We start from the raw sequence: 18,082 nt of genomic DNA, 5'->3' as shown, positions 1-18,082 counted from the left end.
AAATATATAAAGACTGAGTTATTTTCTTTGTTTCAGGATGGAGGTGTGGCAGGTGGCTCTAAGGAGACCCTAATGGGCCCCATTTTTCCTATTCAAATGGCATCCCTCAACAGGGGGCTGGATTGAGTTACTTATGATAAACAGAGTAAAGCACAATGATGTCATTTCTGATACTAGATAATACAAAGACAATGGATTCTTTCTTGATTAACCTGTCAAGCATCTTCTCTACCCTTTCATTTCCTTGCCCTGAGAGAAATCTGTTTCTATGCTGTAAGGCAGTCCTAGATATAATAACAATGTAAAGGTCATTAATACCTGAGATCAATCCTTTAAATTAGCTCAGAAGCAGATTCCATGCTGTGCCCCATTTGTGACTTCAAATGAGATTGCAATCACTCATGACAGCTTGACTGCAACCTCATGATACATGATAAGAAAGAGGCACCAAGCTAAATTGCTTTTGACTCCAAATCTGCAGAAACCATGAGATATACCTGATGTCTAGAAACAATGAAATATTACAGGTTTGTTGTTTAAAACTTCTAAGTTTTTAAAAAGATTTTAGGCAACAATTTACATTTAGGAAAGATTTTTGTACCTGGAAGTGTGGTGATGAGAACAACAAGGACCAAATTTATGACAGTGGCTTGAAATCAGACCATGGGTTCTGAGAAGAGTAAGAGTGTAACGTGCCTTGTTAAAATTGATAACAGGAGTGTATTAGTTAGAGTTCTGTAGGGAAACAGAATCAACATGGAATATCTGTCAATAGTAAGGGATTTATCAAGTCTCATGCAGTTGTGGGGATGCAAAAGTCCAGGTTCTGCAGGCAAGCTGCATGAGGAGCTCTGATGAGAGTCCAATGAATATTCTTGACAAGTTCTGGGGGATGTTGACTGTCCAAAGACAAGCTGGGAAATTCTCTCTCAAGGCTGGAATCACTTCCCCTTTTAAGGCATTCAACTGACTGGGTTAAGCATCACTCATTGCTGATAGCAATCTCCCTAATTGATGTAATTATAACCAGCTATCTATGATTTATCACTGCAGTAAAGTCAATGGTGACAAAAGTCCCTAAATACCCTTCTATTACAGTTAGCCCAGTGCTTGCTTGACCAAACAACTGGGGAAAATTTTCTGACCAAACTGACACAATGGCGGAACCATCACATTCCACCCCTTGTCAACTCTGCAACCATACACATTATCTTAAACCATACCTAGTCTGTAAGTAAAATCAATAACAGACATATATATATATATATATATATATATATATATATATATATTTCCACCTAATGATGTTCATCTCTGCTATGTACAATCGGAAATGCATTAATTCCATAAAGAAGAGGGTGTAAGTTCTTGTGTAATATTGACTCTGAAACTTGACATCCTTAAATATTATGACATTAAATGGACACAACTTCTTATATGCTAAGGGGAAAGTTTGGGGAAGAAGACAAATAAATTCATTTTGTGTACATATACAGTCATCATCAAAATGAAACAGGGAAGAAAGACTCATGACCATTATAATCCTCATTTCTGTAACTGGTCATGTGTTCAAAGTTCATATTTATCACTACCTTCTTCCACTACTCATTCCATGTTTTCATTACCCTCAGCAAACACTTCAGCTGTCTGTGGTTCACTGCCTAGTGGGGTGACCAAAACTTTCATTCCTGAACATTCTGGGTCAATGTTAGCCTTGCTTGGATTGGGTCATTGCAATTTTCCTTTGACTTTAATCATAGGACAAGGCAGTACTAGGAGATTCTATAGAGGATCTCCTGTACTCCATGCAACTCTTCTTTACCCTCATCATGTAGATGCTGTCCTATTTCCCCTTGATAGTTAGGGTCAATCACCCCAACCAATACAGTAATTCCCTTTTTCTAAAAAAAATTATTGAAAGATATCACTCATACACAAACATACATAAATAATAAGTGAATAATAGATGTGAACTTACAAAACAAACATTCATAACATCAAACAAATATATATAACATCTCACCCTACCACCAATAACTTGCTTTGTTTTTAAACTTTTTAAACTAAGGATTAAAGAGCATTGTCAAAATATTACTACTAAGCAAAATATTTCCCCCTAATCAATATGATTATTATTATCTTTATGTAATTTATATATGAACATGCATAAGTGTGTAGTAAAAGTTGTGAACTTACAAAATAAACATGCATAATATCATACAGTGGCCTCATACATCGACCCTCCACCAACACCTTGCATTGTCATGAGATGTTTGATACAAACTATGAAAGAACACTGTCAAAATCTTACTACTAATCATAGTTCTTATCTTACATTTCATGTATTTCCCCCAACCCACCCTATTATTATTTTTAAATACATTTTTTATGATGGAAGTTGTAAACTTAAAAAACAATCATGTACATGAGCAGAATTCCCAAACAACATCCTTCAATCAACACAACACAATGTGGTGTGTCATTTGCTACAGATAAAATAATATCTTCTGATTATTACCATGTCCATAGTGTACATTGGCTCACATTCTCCATAGTATCTCAGTATCAACACAGCACATCTTTTGCATAGATGCAAGAATATTATATTATTACTACTAACCACAGTTCATATGTCACTCCAGCGCTATTTTTCCCATGCTTCTCCACATTCCCAACACCCTGCAGTAGTGATATACATTTGTTCTAGCTAATAAAGGACACTCTTGCATCTGTGCCATCAACCACAATTCTCACCCACCTCTTAGTTTACTGTGCTATCCAGTTCCTAGATTATTCTCAAACATTCTGTCAATTGGCACTTACATAACTAGACTACCGTTTTCAGTCACATCCCCATTTATAAACTAGTTGTTACTCTCTGTATGTTACCATCCACTCTAAACATTTCCACAATTTTACAGTAAAGCTAATTAAAACTTTTACATACATTAAACATCAGTAGTCCCCTCAGCCCTTCTCTTATCTGTTTTAAGAATCCACCACCTACCACCAAGTCTTGAAGATATTTTCCAATAATTTCTTCTAGAAGTTTTATGGTTAATTCACTTTGAGTTAATTTTTGGATAAGTTGTGAGATAAGGGTCCTCTTTCCTTCTTTCAGCTATGGATGTCCAAATCTTTCAGCACCCTTTGTTGAATGGATTGTTCTGCCCGAAATGTGTGAGTTTGAAAGGCAAGTCAAAACTCACTTGACCATACCTGTGAGGGTCTGTTTCTGAACCATAAATTTGGTTCCATTATTCTATTGTGTCTGTCTCTAGGCTAGTATCATGCTGTTTTTACCACTATAGGTAGGTATTATGATTTAAAGTCTGGAGATTTAGTCTATGATTTAAAGTCTTTTTATGATATTTCTAGCTATTCAGGACTCCTTATACTTCCAAATAAATTTAATGATCATGTTTTCAATTTTTTCTTTAATGCTGGTGGAATTTTTATCAGGATTGCATTAAATGTGTATATCAATTTGAAAAAAATTGACATCTTAATGATATTTGGACTTCCAATACATGAGCATGGAATGTTCCTCCAGTTATTTAAGGCTTTTTAAAATTTGTTTTAACATTGAGTCACAGTTTTCTAAATAAAAGTGCTTTCCATCATTGGTTAAGTTTATTCCTGACCCTTTCAGTTTTTCACTCATATTTTATTTTCATCCCTCTTCTGACACTTTTACTTACTTTTATTGATATAATCTTCACTTCTATACTCTCTTCCAGGCCCCTCTCTCCTGACTTTTCTTTTCAGGCTCTAGCACACCCTTTAGTATTTCCTGAAATTCTGGTCTCTTGTGTAGAAATTCTCTGTTTCTGTATATCTCTGAATAATCTCATTTTACCCTCATTTTTGAAAGACAGTCTTGCTGGATACAAGATTCTTGGCTGGAAGTTTTTCTCTCGTAGTGTCTTAAATATACCTGACCACTGTCTTCATGACTCCATGGTTTCTGGTGAGAAATCAGCACTTAATCTCATTGGATATCCCTTATTTGTTATGCATTGCTTTTCTCTTGCTGCTCTCAGAATACTCTCTTTATCATTTGGTCTTTGACATTCTGATGAGTATGTGTCTTGGAGTTGGTCCATTTGGATTTTTTCAGTTTGGAGTATATTGTGTTTCTTGCACATGGATATCTATATCTTTCGATAGGTTTGGAAAATTTTCTACCATTATTTCTCTACATGTTCCTTCTGCCCCTTTTCCCATCTCTTCTCCTTTTGGGACACCCATGACACGTATGTTTGCATGCCTCTTACTGTCATTTGATTCCCTGAGACCTTGTTCAAATTTTTCCATTCTTTTCTTCATCTCTTCTTTTGTATGTTCATTTTCAGAGGCCATTTCTTCAAGTTCACCAATCTTTCATTCTGCCTCCTCAAATCTATTATGATTCCAATGTTTTTTTAAAATTTCATTGATTGCACTTTCATTCACATAAGATCTGCTATTTTTCTACATATGCTTTCAAATTCTTCTTTGTTCTTATCCAATGTCATCTATTTTTGTCTTTATTTATTTTTTAATGTTACATTAAAAAATATGAGTTCCCCATATACCCCCCACCCCCTCCCCCCATTCCTCCCCCCATAACAACAACCTCCTCCATCATAATGAGACATTCATTGCACTTGGTGAATAAATCTCTGAGCACCGCTGCACCTCAGGGTCAATGGTCCACACCATAGTACACACTCTCCCACAGTCCACCCAGTGGGCCATGGAAGGACATCCAATGTCCAGCAAATGTCCATGCAGCACCACCCAGGACAATTCCAACCCCCAAAAAGGCCCCCACATCACATCTCTTCCTCCCACTCCTTACCCCCAGCAGACACCATGGCCACTTTCTCCACACCAATGCCACATTTTCTTTGATTACTACTCATAATAGTTCATGAATAGAATATCAATAAGTCCACTCTAATCCATACTCTATTCCTCCATCCTGTGGACCTTAGAATGGCTGTATCCACTCCACACCTATATCAAGAGGGGGCTTAGATTCCGCATGGATGCTGGATGCAATTCTCCTGCTTTCATTTGTAGGCACTCTTGGCTCCCTGGTGTGGTGGTTGACCTTCTTCACCTCCATGTTAGCTGAGTGGGGTAAGCCCAATAAGCCAGAGTGTAGGAGCAACAAGTCTGTTGAGGCGAAGGACCTGGCTATCACATGGTCAGTCCAGAGATTCAGGTCCCCTGGCTACACATTAAACACCAGTACCAACCATAGTTTGGGTAAAAGTAACAGGAGAGGCTTGTGAACAAAGATCACATCTGAGTCAAGCTCCATCACACAGAAACACAATCTCCAAAGAAGGGCCAACTGAGATGGCACTGAACTCCATCTGCCATGACCATAGAACCTATGGGTCTCTGCAGCCCTCAGAAAAACCAATACCTGGGGTTGCATCTACTTTTATCTGTCTCTGCGACTCTGCTCAGCTGTGCATAAGGGCAACCTCTCTGATAACCTCCCAGCTCTTTTTGGAGACTCGCAGCCATATAAAATCATTTGTCCTTTCCATTTCCCCCTTTCATCCAGGGCAAAAAGCATTTTTAACTCCTGGTATTATATGTAGACTGAGATATTCTGCTGGAATGAGTTGACCCTTTTATTCAAGGTCATTTTCTAGTTATGTCATCAGCTGGTACTTGGTAGTAATCCCTCGGCACCAGGGAGGCTCATCCCTGGGAGTCATGTCCCACTCTGGAGGGAAGGCAACACATTTACATGCTGAGTTTGGCTTTGAGACTGGCCACATTTGAACAACATGGAGGCTCTCAGGATGTAACTCGTAGGGACCCTGCAGCTCTAGGCCTTGTTCTTATCTCAGGTGCACATGCTCACAAGCATAGTCATTAGAATCAAGGGCTCATTGTTGGACCTTCCTTCTTTTTTGTCTTTGCCGTTGCACTTGGGGGATTGTTGCTGTTCTTTTAGGGACTGTGATAGAGCTCCCCTGGCTAGGAACTCAGCATTCCCTCAGTTGTTGTTTTTAATTGTATTCACTATGAAAATATACAAACATTTTTATGTACTCTGGATATATTCCCTGGAGAACTCCCTACCAACCATGTGTCCCCTGTCAATAACATCCCACACCAGTATTCCTCCCCGCCATTGTTTAACCTCTCTATGACCCAAAACTTCTTCAAAAATGAAGCACAATATATTGCCAGATTCCATTAATACTAAAATGGGATATAGTGATGGGATATAGTGATGGGATATAGTGAATACATATTAATTTAGAAAAATTAAGGTAAAAATAAATTGGGGTATTAAAAAATAGAAATTCTTTGTTTTTGATGTTTTGTCTTCCACCACTGCAATAAGTGCTGCCCTGTATGCAAATTGGCAAGGCAACTTCTTCCTTCTTTTCCTCAGTGTCTATGTTCTTTCTTTTTCTTTTTTTCCCCTAATTATTATGCTTATATTCACAGAAGTTTTTGATCACAGTAATTCATATATATAATATACAGTACTCCCACATATCCAACATAAAACCCTTTTCACTTATACAGCAATAATCTTTTTACATGTTCATACTATATTTACTGAAACTGATGTACAGGTATTGAGACAATAGCTTTCAAACAAGGTAACATTTGGGTTTACATTGTGGTTTGTATTTTAGACTATACAATTTTCTAAAGTTTTAGTTATCTTATAGTTTATATTATGATTTACATTTTAGCCTATCAGCCCCTATACATTTTTGGTGTAATTTAACATGTCTTATATCCAACCTTGCGTAATCTTGTGGAAAACTTCTATTGCTCACACAGTAACATTGATTCCATCTATTCAATACCTCGTTCCCCCTACCCTAAAGGGCCATAGTAGGACAGTCAATCTTCACTGCTGGAAGGGCCATGTTCAGAGATACTTGCAACAGTGTTGAGGGCTTGACATGCTCAACTGCCCTAATGCATTGGGAACCACCATTTCTCTCGAGAGATACAATGCCATCTATTTGAGATCATCAGTCCTCCCCAGGATGTGGGTATCCCTTCACTCTCATAATATGGGTCTCTATCCAATTATATAATCCTCTATGGAAAAATGAGCACTCACACACTCCCTAGGGCCCTGTCCTATGTCAGATTATCCTCTTTAAGCATGTAAAACAGGTAACCTTCCTTATTATATTTTGAAAAAGTTTTCTCAGCATTATACTCTCAACCAAATACCTGACAATCTCATATGTTTGTATTTCCCCCTTCTCTCCCCCCAATTTCTTGGGCAATATATACCCATCCTCCTATCCCTAGCCCCTCTCAAGCCCACAAAGCCCTACCCAACAGTAATCCTATGCCCACATTTTATCCCTTTGTTGTACAAATACTTACCTCCACCTTATCATAGATTTCACCGTAGGTGTCAGTTTGCATCCTTCCTCTCCCCCTCAATTTATTTTAAGCCTATCATCCAGTCTCTAGCTCTGAGGCAGCTTGGTTTACTTATTTCATATCATTGAGGTCACGTAGCATTTCTCCTTCAATGTCTCAGTTGCTTCACTAAACATAAGGTTCTCAAGATTCATCAATGTTATCACATGTGTTTGTAGTGTATTCATTCTTAAAGCTGAGTAGTATTCCATTGTGTATATATACAAATTTTTTTAAATCCATTCATTTGTTGATGAGCATTTGGGTTGATTCCAACTTTTGGCAATTCTGAACAATGCTGCTATGAACTCTGGTGTGCATACATCAGTTTGTGTCCATGTATTCAGTTCTACTGGGTATATACCCAGCAGTGGAATTGCTGGGTCATATGGCAAATCTATATCAATTTTTTTGAGAAACCACCAAACTGTCCTCCAGAATGGCTGGATCCTTCTGCTTTCCTACCAGCAGTGGATGAGTATTCCCATTCCTCCACTTCCTCTCCATCATTTGTAGTCTTCTGTTTTTTTCATAGCTGCCAATCTTATGGGAGTAAAATGGTATCTCATTGTAGTTTTGAATTGCATTTCCCTGGTAGCTAGAGATTTGGAGCATTTTTTCATGGGCTTTTTAGCCATTTGTATTTCTTCTTTGGAAAAGTGTCTCTTTAAATCTTTTTCCCATTTTTTAAATGTGTTGTTTGTCTTTTTATTTTCGAGATATAGGAGTTCTTTGTATGTACAGGTTATTAGTCTCCTATCAGATATATGGTTACCAAATATTTTCTCCCATTTGTAGGCTCTCTTTTCACTTTGTTGAAAAGTCCTTTGAGGTGCAGAAGGCTTTAATTTTGAGGAAGTCCCATTTATCTATTTGTTCCTTTGCTGCTCATGCATTTTGTGTGAAGTTTATGAGGCCATTTCCTACTACAAGGTCCTGTAGATGCTTCCCTACACTGCTTTCCAAAGTCTTTATGGTCTTGGCTCTTATATTTAGGTCTTTGATACATCTTGAGTTGATTTTTGTATAAGGTGTGAGTTGGTAATCCCCTTTCATTATTTTACAAATGGATATCCAGTTCTTCAGGCACCATTTGTTAATAGGCCATTCTCTTCCAGTTGAGAGAGTTTGGTGGCTTTATCGAATATTATATGACCATATATAGGAGGATCTATATCAGAGCTCGCAACTTCAGTTCAATTGGTCAGCATGTCTCTCCTCGTGCCAATACCATGCTGTTTTCACTACTGTAGCTTTGTAGCATGTTTTGAAGTCAGGTAGTGTGATTCCTCTAATTTTGTTTTTCTTTTTCAATATGTCTATGACTATTCAGTCTCTCTTTCCTTTCCAAATAAATTTCATAGTTAGTTTTTCTAGTTCCTTAAAGAAGACTGTGTTGAATTTTATTGGGATTGCATTGAATGTGTAGATCAGGTTTGGTAGGATAGACATAATAATATTTAGTCTTCCTATCCATGAACAGGGAATATTCTTCCATTTATTTAGGTCTTCTTCAATTTCCTTGAACAGTGTTGTGTAGTTCTCTGTGTATAAGTTTTTTACATCTTTAGTTAAATTTACTCCTAGGTATTTGATTTTTTACTTACTTTTATAAATGGTATTTGTTCCTTGATTTCCTCCTGAGCTTGCTCATTATTGGTGTACAGAAATGCTACTGATTTTTGCGCATTGATCTTATAACCTGCAAATTTACTCAGTTCATTTATGAGTTCTAGAAGCTTTGTTGTAGACCTCTCAGGGTTTTCTATTTAAAGGATCATGTCATCTGCAAATAACAAAATTTTGACTTCTTCTTTTCCAATTTGAATGCCTTTTATATCTGGTTCTCGCTTCAGTGCTAAGCAAGTACTTCTAAGACAATGTTAAATAGAAGAGGTGAGAGTGGACATCCTTGTCTTGTTCCTGATCTTAGAGGGAAAGATTTTAGGGTTTTACCATTGAAAACAATGTTTGCTGTGGGTTTTTCATATATATTCTTTATCATGTTCAGAAAATTTCCTTGTATTCCAGTCTTTTGCAGTGTTTTTATCAAGAAAGTGTGCTGTATTTTGTCAAATGCTTTTTCTGCTTCTATAGATATAATCATGTGATTTTTTTTCTTCAATCTGCTTATATGGTGTATTACATTGATTGATTTTCTTATATTGAACCATCCTTGCATACCCGGAATGAATCCCACTTGGCATGGTATATAATACATTGAATGTGTTGTTGAATATGATTAGCAAGTATTTTGTTTAGGATTTTTGCATCTAGGTTCATTAGAGAAATTGGTCTGTAATTTTCCTTTCTTGTGGTGTCTTTGGCTTTGGTAAAAGGGTAATGTTGGCATCATAGAATGAGTTAGGTAATGTTCCTTCTGTTTCAATTTTTTGGAAGAGTTTTACAAGGATTGGTGTTAGTTCTTTCTGGAATGTGTTGTAGAATTCACCTGTGAAGCCGTCTGGCCATAGGCTCTTTTTAGTTGGGGAGGTTTTTAATGACTAATTCTATCTCTTTACTTGTCATTGGTTTGTTGAGATCAATTTCTTCTTTCATCAATAGAGGCTGCTTATGTGTTTCTAAAAATGTGTCTGTTTCCTCTGAGTTGTCATTTTTGTTGGAGTATAGTTTTTCAAAGTATCCTCTGATGATAGTCTTTATTTCTCTGGGGTCAGTGGTGATATCTCCTTTCTCATTTCTTATTTTGTGTATTTGCATCTTCTCTCTTTTTTCATTTTTTTGTCTAGCTAAGGATTTGTCAATTTTATTTATCTTCTCAAAGAACCAGCTCTTGGATTTTTTTTTTCATCTTTTCAAGTGCTTTCTTATTTTCTTTTTTTTTTTTTTTTTAATTTTTTTTAATTTTTTTATTTTTTATTGACTTTGTAATAATATTACATTAAAAATATATATGTGAGGTCCCATTCAACCCCACCCCCCACCCCCCCTCTTCCCCCCCCCCAACAACACTCGTTCCCATCATCATGACACATCCATTGGATTTGGTAAGTACATCTTTGGGCACCTCTGCACCTCATATACATTGGTTCACATCATGGCCCATACTCTCCTCTATTCCATCATGTAGGCCCTGTGAGGATTTACAATGTCCGGTGATTACCTCTGAAGCACCATCCAGGGCAGCTCCATGTCCCGAAGCTTATTTTCTATTTCATTTAGTTCTGCTCTTATCTTTGTTATTTCTTTCTTTTTACTGTGGGGTTACTTTGTTGTTTTTTACTTATTCCTCCAAATGTGCAGTTAGTACTTCAATTTTTGCTTTCTTCTTTTTTTTGATGTATGAATTTATGGCTATAAATTTCCCTCTCAATACTGTTTTTGGTGCATACCATAAGTTTTGGTATGTTGTGTTATCATTTTCATTAGTTTCAAGGTAGTTAATTTCTTTTGAGATATTTTTCATTGGGCCTTTCTTTGTGGCCTATCATATGGCCTATCTTGGAGAATAATCCTTGTGCACTTGAGAAAAATGTATATCCTCCTTTATTCGGGTGTAATGATCTGTAATTTCTATTAGGTTCAACTCCTCTAATCTACTGTTCAAAGTTTTTGTTTCTTTATTGATTCTCTTTTGAGATGTTCTGTCCAAAGATGATAGTGGTGTATTAAAGTCTTGCACTATAATTGTAGAAGTATCTATTCTTTCACTTAGTTTTTCCAGTGTTTGCCTCACATATTTGGAGGCACCCTTGTTAGGAGCATAAATATTTATGATTTTTCATTCTTCTTGAAAGATTATCCCTTCACTAATATGTATTATCCATCTTTTTCTCTCACAATTGTTTCACACTTAAAGTCTATTTTCTGTAATATTAATATAGCTACTCCTGCCTTTTTTTGGTTGTTTGCTTGTAAGATTGTTTTCCAGCCATTCTCTTTTAACCTCCTTGAATCCCTTGGGCTAAGATTTGTTTCTTGTAGACAGCATATAGATGAGTCATATTTCTTTTTCAAACTTCCAGTCTGAATCTTTTTTTCCACAGGTGAGTTTAATCCACTGATATTCAGTGTTATTATTTAAAGGAATTATTTATGTTAGCCATATTTTGTTTAGACTTGTGTTTATCATATTTTGGCTTTTTTCCGTCTCTTTTTGTCTTTATTTTGCTCTTACACTCTCCTCCAACTATGCCTCTCCTGTTTTTTTTCTTTCTTCCTGAAGAACTTCCTTTAGTATTTCTTGAAGGGCAGGGTTCTTGTTGGCATATTCTTTTAATTTCTGTTTATCTGTGAATATTTTGAACTCTCCATCATTTTTGAATGCTAGCTTAGCTGGGTAGAATATTTTAGGTTGGAATTTTTTTCTTTTTGTTCCTTGACTATATCATACCACTGCCTTCTTGTCTCCATGGTTTCAGATGAGAAATCAGCACTTAATCTTATGGAGCCTCCTTTGTATGTGATGGTTCTCTTTTCTCTTGCTCCTTTTAGAATTTTCTCTTGTTGAGCATTGGATAATTTGACAAGTATATGTCTTGATGTGGGCCTGTTGGGATTTATGGTGTTTGGGGTGTGTTGTGCTTCCTGGACTTGTACATCCATCTCTCTCAGTAGATTTGGGAAGTTTCAGCCATTATTTCCTCTAAGACCTTTTCTGTCCCCTTTCCCTTCTCTTCTCCTTCTGGATGCCTATAATATGTATGTTTGTGCATTTTGCATTCTCTTTCAGGTCCCTAAGTCCCTGTTGGATTTTTTCCTTTTTATCTATCAGTTCTACTATCTGTTTGATTTCAAATGTAGTGTCTTCCATGTCACTAATTCTCTCCTCTGCCTCTTCTAATCTGCTGCTATTTGCTGAGAGTGTATTTTTGATTTCTTGAACTGTGGTGGTCATTCCCATCATATCTGTTATCTTTTTGCGTATGTCTGCAATTTCCTCTCCAAGTCTTTACTTCATATTGTTAATCTCTTCTTTTACTTCATTAAGTTGGTCTCTAATATATATTTTGAGATCTTTAATTTCTTGTCTGATGTTCTGCTCTCCTTCCTGGTTTTTAGTTTTTTCATTGGATTCAGCCATGTTTCCCTATTATTGGTTTGGGTTGTAGTTTTTTGTTGCTATCTGGTCATCATTTTATCCTGATGGGTTCAATCAGTTCCTTAGCTTCTTTGTCTAGTCTTGGGGATTAATTAGTTGTTGTTCATGCATAAGTGTTATGTCTTCTCTTTGTCACTTTGTTCTTCTTACTCTATTTTCTTGTTACTGGCTAAGTTCACTTTGAAGGAAAATATTAGGCCCAGGGAAAGCAAAATGAGTAAGAAAAGAAAATGTATAAAGTAGTATAGGTAATAAATGTTAACAGAGCAACAATGTGAGGTCTAGGAGAATGGATATTAGACTCATGTAAGTTATGTAGAGTTTTAGCAGTAAGTAGAGTACCTATAATGAGACAGTGAACTGAATATGGGGAGGATTATTATATGAATTATAAGGCCAGTGTTTTCATGAGAGAGGGAAAGAGAAAAGAAAGATATTATCAACAGTGGATAAGAGAAAACACAACAAAGGTATTAGAAATAAAAATCAGATAATTTGGGGGCCAAAGAAAGGGAGGTGGAATGTAAGAGAAACAGTAGATTATGGAGGATAGAAAGATGTAGGGGAAAGGGTATAGTGTAGGTGGCCAAAATCAATACACAGAGAAAAGAGGAAATGAAGGATGAAGAAACACAACAAATGTAAAGCGCTCCCTGCAGCACCTATTGTATAAAGTAAATAAAATAAAAAAGAAGAAAAAGAGAAAAGAAAAAAGAGAAGAGAAAAAGTGGGGGCAAAGAAAAGGGGGGAAATATGCAAGAAAAAGAAAAAGAGGGGGAAAAAAACCTAAATGTATGATAAAGAACCTTGCAGGATAAAATGGGAAAAAAGACCAGGAGACAGGAGGAGGGGGCAAGATGGTGGCTGAGTGAACTTCCCTGATAGTATCTCCTGCAGGGAGCCAGCAGGGCGGCATTGGAGGCTCTTTGGGACTGGGCTGTTCCGGGATTTTTGCTGGTAGGGAGGTGTCTGGACATCATTTGGAGGGAAGGTAACAGAGAGGCTGCGTCTGTGAAATATACACGGAGCTCCCAACTGCACGGGGAAGATTCCCTCCTTGGGTGGGCAGAGCCACGGCATCAGACACCGGAGGAGCCGCAGCATCGGACGCCGCCACAGCACAGCTCGGGGAGCCACCGGCGCAGTGCAGGGGTTTTTTTTTTTCTTTTTTTGGAGGCTCTTCAGTACTGGAGAGTTCGGGGGTCCTGGATGGCCAATTGGGGGGTTGGTGGGACGGGAGGCACTTGCAGACCGATTTGGGCAGACAGACGGGAGTTTTAAGGCAAAGTGGGGGAATTTTTGATTGCAGACACAATAGCATTTCTGCCTACAGCCACGCCCCCCCAAGACCAGCTGCTGATCTATACTGGTCTTAAAGTGATAGCAACAAAGAGACGCTACCAGGGTCTCCTGGGTGGGAGACATTTGGAAGCTGATTAGGGGAATATTTTGTGAAGCATGAGAATTTCGGGTTTGGACTCTGTAATTAGCATTTTGGGCTGGAGCCCCTCCCCCGGACCTGGCTATTGATCTGAGTCATTAAATTGGCTGCAGCCTAGAGGCGCCCCCAGTTGGCCGTTCCTGGGGACCAAAGGGTGGGAGGGTTCCTGAAGTCAATTGGTGATATATCCACACAATAGACCCTAGTGAGTGAGTGAATTGTAGGGTACAGAACACAGGATAAAGCTTGTGGATGTGACCTCACCCATAGGGCTAGCACCCAGCTGCGGGGATCCCAGAAGGCTGTGATGCACTGTGGTGCTCCCAGGCTTCCTGTTAACTGGAATTGAGGTTACCAGGTCTGAGTCCCCTGGACTCTGGTGGCCCACACCCCAGAGACTCACACCTCTTGAGTCCTCAATATCTCAGACGTTCCATCCCTGAATCCACCATGCCCTGAGGCCAATCTGAGGTTCTTGAATGTCCTAACCCTTAACGTTTGCGGTTTTCCTTCATTGTTTTGTTTTGTTTTTATTTTTATTCATTTTTTTATTATATTATTTTAATGTTCTGATTCCTGGCATTGCATTATCCCCTAGTCTTTTCTCCCAGCGTATCCCCCAAAGTCTTTTTTTTCCCCTCTCTCTCTTGTCCCCCATCTTCTTCTTATTCTATTTTATCTTAACAATATAATAGGTGCTGCAGGAAACACCTCACATTTGCTGGGTTTCCTCATCCTCCACTGCCTCATTTCTGTGTGAATAGAGTTTGGCTATCTACACTATCCCCTTTCCCCTACATCTTGATATCCTCCATCATTTACTACCTTTCCTATATTCCACCTCCCTTTCTTTGATCCACAAAGTGTCTAACTCTTAATTTCTAATACCTTTGTTTTGTTTCAGTCTGTTATCCACTCTTGAAACTATTACCTTTCTTTTCTCTTTCCCTCTCTCATGAAAACAATAGCTTTTTAGATCATACCATATTCCTCCCATATTCAGTCATCTACCTCATTATAGGTACTTTACCTACTGCTATAACTCTACACAAGTTACATGACTCTAACCTCCATCCTCCCAGAACTCATATTGCTGCTTTTTTAACATATATCTCCAATACTACTTTACTCTTTTTCCTTGCTTACACAATTGCCTTTCCCCGCCACTAATACTTTCCTTTAAAGCGAACTTAACCAGCAACAAGAAATTAGAATGAGAAGAACAAAGTGACAAAGATAAGATATAACACTTACGCAAAAACAACAGCTAATTAATCTCCAAGAGTAGACAAAGAAGCTAAGGAACTGATTAAACCCATCAAGATAATATGATGACCAGACAGCAACAAAAATCTACAAACCAAACCAGTAATCAGGAAAACATGGCTGAATCCAATCAACAAACCAAAAATCAGGAAGGGGAGCAGAACTTCGCACAAGCAATGAAAGATCTCAGAACATTTATCACTGACAAATTCGATGAAGTAATGAAAGAGGTCAACAACATGAAGACAGCACTTGGAGGGGAAATTGCAGACATGCACAAAAAGATAACAGATATGATGGGAATGAACACCACAGTTCAAGAAATCAAAAATACACTTGCAGCAAATATCAGCAGACTAGAAGAGGCAGAGAAGAGAATTAATGATGTGGAAGACAGTACATCAGAAATCAAACAGATAGTAGAAGGGGTCGATAAAAAGATAGAAAAAATCCAGTTAGGACTTAGGAACCTGAATGACAATGCAAAAGGCTCAAACATATGTATTATAGGCATTCCAGAAGGAGAAGAGAAGGGAAAGGGGTCAGAAGGAGTGTTGCAGGAAATAATGGCTGAAAACTTCCCAAATCTACTGAAAGAGACAGATGTGCATATCCAAGAAGCACAGTGTACTCCACTAGTCATAAACCCCAACAGGCCCACCCCAAGACATATACTTGTCAAATTATCCAAGGCTCAAGACAAAGAGAAAATCCTAAAAGCAGCAAGAGAAAAGAAAACCATCACATACATAAGATTAAGTGCTGATTTCTCATCTGAAACCGTGGAGGCAAGAAGGCAGTGGTATGATATAGTCAAGGTACTAAAGGAAAAAAATTTCCAATCAAGAATACTCTATCCTGCTAAACTAGCATTCAAACATGAAAGAGAGTTCAAAATATTCACAGACAAACAGAAACTGAAAGAGTATACCAACAAGAAACCTCACCTTCAAGAAATTCTAAAGGAATTTCTGCAGGAAGAGAGGAAAAAACAGGACAGGCAGAGTTGGAGGAGAGTATAAGAACAACAACAAAAAAAGAAAAAAATAGAAGGAAAAAAATACAAACAAAATATGACAAACACAAATCCAATCAAAATATGGCTAACAAAAATAATTCCTTGGAAGTAATAACACTGAATGTCAACGGATTAAACTCACCTATCAAAAGATTCAGACTGGGATATTGGATAAGGAAATATGACCTATCCGTATGCTGTCTACAAGAGACACATCTCAGACCCAGAGATGCATGGAGATTGAAAGTGATGGCTGGAAAACAACCATACAAACAAGCAATAACCAAAAAAAGGCAGGAGTAGCTATATTACTATCAGACAAAATAGACTTTAAATGTGAAACAATTGTGAGAGACAAAGAAGGATACTACATTTTAGTGAAAGGGAAAATCTGTCAGGAAGATCGAAGAATCATAAATATCTATGCTTCTAACAAGGGTGTCTCTAAATACGTGAGGCAAACGCTGGAAAAACTAAGTGAAACAATAGATGCATCTACAATTATAGTGGGGGATTTTAATACAACACTCTCTACCATGGACAGAACATCTCAAAAGAGAATCACTAAAGAAACAAAACATTTGAATATTATATTAGAGGAGCTGGATCTAATAGACATATATAGATCATTACACCCAAACACAGCAGGATATACATTTTTCTCAAGTGCACATGGATCATTCCCCAAGATAGACCATATGCTAGGCCACAAAGAAAGGTTTAATGAATATAGAAATATCAAAATCATACAAAATAATATCTCTGACCACAGTGGAATGAAGCTGGAAATTTGCAAGGGCCAGAGGCCCAGATTTCACACCATGATTTGGAAATTAAACAGCACACTTCTAGAAAAACAGTGGTTCAAAGAGGAAATCTCAAAAGAAATCAATGACTACCTTGAAACAAATGATAATGATAACACAACATACCAAAATTTATGGGATGCAGCAAAAGCAGTACTGAGAGCGAAATTTATAGCCATAAATTCATATATCAAAAAAGAAGAAAGAGGGAAAATTGAAGAACTAACTGTACATTTGAAAGAATTAGAAAAACAACAACAAAGTAGCCCAACAGGAAGAAGAAGGAACAAATAACAAAGATAAGAGCAGAACTAAATGAAATAGAAAATAAGAAAGCACTTGAAAAGATAAACAAGACCAAGAGCTGGTTTTTTGAGAAGATCGACAAAATTGACAAACCTTTAGCAAGACTAACAAAGAAAAAAAGAGAGAAGATGCAAATACACAAAATAAGAAATGAGAAAGGCAATATCACCACTGACCCCACAGAAATAAAGACTATCATAAGAGGATACTTTGGAAAACTATATTCCAACAAAAATGACAATTTAGAGGAAATGGACAAATTCCTAGAAACACATAAACAACCCATATTGATGAAAGGAGAAATTGATGATCTTAACAAACCAATCACAAGCAGAGAGATAGAATCAGTCATTAAAAATTTCCCAACTAAGAAGAGTCCAGGGCCAGACGGTTTCACAGGTAAATTCTACAAAACATTCCAGAAAGAACTAACACCAATCCTGCTGAAAATATTCCAAAAAATCGAATCAGAAGGATATTTGCTGAACTTCTTCTATGATGCCAAAATTGCCCTAGTACTAAAGCCAAACAAAGACACCACAAGAAAGGAAAATTACAGACCAATTTCTCTAATGAACCTAGACGCAAAAATACTTAACAAAATACTTGCTAATCATATTCAACAACACATTAAACGTATTATACACCACGACCAAGTGGGATTTATTTCAGGTATGCAAGGATGGTTCAACATAAGAAAATCAATCAATGCAATACACCATATAAACAGATTGAAGGAAAAAAAATCACATGATTATATCTATTGATGC

The sequence above is a fragment of the Dasypus novemcinctus genome, unplaced genomic scaffold, assembly GCF_030445035.2.
Source record: "Dasypus novemcinctus isolate mDasNov1 unplaced genomic scaffold, mDasNov1.1.hap2 scaffold_69, whole genome shotgun sequence".
Taxonomy (NCBI): Eukaryota; Metazoa; Chordata; class Mammalia; order Cingulata; family Dasypodidae; genus Dasypus; species Dasypus novemcinctus.
Note: the sequence above shows the minus strand (reverse complement) of the source record.